The following is a 2,736-nucleotide window of genomic DNA, read 5'->3' on the forward strand; positions in this document are numbered from 1 at the left end:
TGGTAGGAGGTATTCATGGGGGATCTTCCCTCTTTTTTTCCTTTCATTTTCAAATGCTCCAGGAGCTCCCAGAAGCTTCTCACCCCTATACACTTTGAAGCATTTAAATTGTATTTACTGGATATGTTTGTGCACAAAGCAAAATGCCCTCCTGGGAGTGCCCTGGAGTACCTAGCCAACTCTGGAGGAAATGGGCTGTTCCTGGACCAGCCAATCTCCTCCTGATTCTCCCAGTGCTCTTGATACTCTGGAGCACTCAGGAGCATAACAATTTTTTGCTGATGCAGTGCATGGGTGCATATCTGCTGCCTTTGACGTTTATCAATTAAGCCATGCACTGAGGAAAGTGATTCCATGATAAAATCATGGACGATATGAGATGGAAGTTTTGCCACAAAACACGATTTTTTCATGGCCTGCTACATGTGATAAATCCGGGTTTTTTCACCAATTTGATCAAAATCCTGTCATAAAATCTTGTGTTGCAAGGGATTTAGTCAATTCATCCTGTACAAATTTATGATAGTGTCTTTCTAGCAGCTGGATTAATCCTGCTTTGCTTCAGGACTTAATTGCATATCTTCGGGGATAATATACTATTTGATTGGAACATCAGCACGCACGGTATCTATATTATATTCAGGCTTGAGATGTGAAAGGAAATGATGGAGATATGAATGGTTCAACGACAGCAATTCTAGTGGTACAACAGCGGTGAGGGCAGGTAATGAAGTGCAAGGTGTCAGGGCACAGCTGTTACGGATATGGAGTCTCCAACGACCATATCCGTTGCATGGTCAAAGACTTCTCCTCTCTATCGTTCCTCCCCTCTTTCTCCCTTCCGTCCTCTATCCCGATACCCTATCCTCCTTACCCGTTCTACCCCTTTCCCCCCCCCTCGTGCAAAGCTTTCCCCATTGGGGTTTTGGTGCTGGCCAAGGTTACTTGTATTTCGCGGGATTTCCCATGACCTTACCATTTGTAGATAGTCACGCATCTTGTACGGAAACCGCCGAAGGTGGTTCCCGCTAACTAACAACTGCTCTACAACTGTCTCGTGTACCGTCTTCTGTAACAACCCTCCCTGTGACTCAACTGAACCCGTGTGATTGTACAACTCTCAATATGTCTTATATGTCTGGTTATATCGAGTCCTCTAACGGCCCTCGCTGTGAGAACTCGAGGTTGCGAGTTGAAGACTCTTGACATGTTCCTATGGAATCTGTACCCTATGGGTCCTCATCACTACGCTCTCCCCCCAGTACTCGACACACGACGTCCCATCACGATCATAGAGATCGTGAATACTCTGAGGCCCACTTACCCATGATGCCGGCACATTCGCTACGCGAATGCCAAGTAGCCGCCCATCCACCATCTGTTTCTTCCTTCGTCAGTCATCATGTTTCCCCGCCAACGGTACGTTCCCTTTGGGAACGCCAAGTCACCGAAGGCCCTATTAGTCAGTCCTCATTGCTCGCTTATGATATCAACCCGCTACCAGTACGTTCGCTACGCGAATGCCAAGTAGCCGCCCATCCACCATCTGTTTCTTCCTTCGTCAGTCATCATGTTTCCCCGCCAACGGTACGTTCCCTTTGGGAACACCAAGTCACCAAAGGCCCTATTAGTCAGTCCTCATTGCTCGCTTATGATATCAACCCGCTACCGGTACGTTCGCACTGCGAACGCCAAGTACCCGATGGCAACTATACGAATTTCTCACCCATCTCACAAGTCGTGACCTCGCACACGGTACGCTCCATTGAGGAGCGCCAAGTACCCGTGGCTGACCTCTCTGTCCTGGTATCTCCGACTACCTATCATCAATCCCTTAATAGCTCACTACATCACCAATTGCGATCGATGAGAATTCGATCGTCCGCTCCCAGGCAAGACTGGGATCACTCATCGATTACATATCCCATTATGGTACAGACTAGACATGACCCTCGTCATCCCACTATAAGAACGGATCGAGGAAAGGGGAATTTCCCCCATCCCCGTAACAACAGCCCTTGACCCCACTCACCCTCAGACACCCTCACCCTTTCCCTAACCACCCTCTCCCCACATTTCCCCATTCCCCCTATCCCTCCCCCCACTGTCTAACTAATAAATCTTTGTGAACGCTCATTCACGACATATGATTGGATCAGTTCACCCTGAAGCCAGGTTTGCCCTCCTTTTCATTGGCTGCACCTCATTATCTAATTCGTATTCAGTGTCCCCTCCCTTACGTGTGTGGTTTATCCTTCACCTGTCCACCTTTTATACGTTGTAGAGCCTCTGATGTGTTATATCGTCCGGATATAAACTTCATCCAGTGCACTTCGTGCCTCATTTGTCCTTTCATATGCATGCCCCTATCTATCTGTATTCCTTCTTAAACCTCCCAATGTCAATTGTTTACTATATCACTGGGATTCGCCACCTGAAGCAGCAGATAGAAACACATGTACTCCGTCCCCTATGAGCTGTGTCACTCCCCCACTCCCCCACATCGTTCGGTGATCCATGTGATCCCTGCTTCGCGTCACATGACAGATTACTGTACCTGCTTCCGTTCATGCCTCAAGTTACTGGCTCTTTCATCAATGCTCTCCTAGAGCGTTCACTTGCGGCATCTTTGATCTTTTGGGAAAGTGGAGAGTTTTTGGGACTTGCTGCTATTACCAAAATTTCGAATGTCCTTCCCCACTGTGTCAGTTCTTGATCTTTTTGGCCAGCGGAAAG

Source organism: Cantharellus anzutake (assembly GCF_015039405.1).
Source record: "Cantharellus anzutake strain C23 chromosome Unknown EI90scaffold_37, whole genome shotgun sequence".
NCBI classification, from domain to species: Eukaryota; Fungi; Basidiomycota; class Agaricomycetes; order Cantharellales; family Hydnaceae; genus Cantharellus; species Cantharellus anzutake.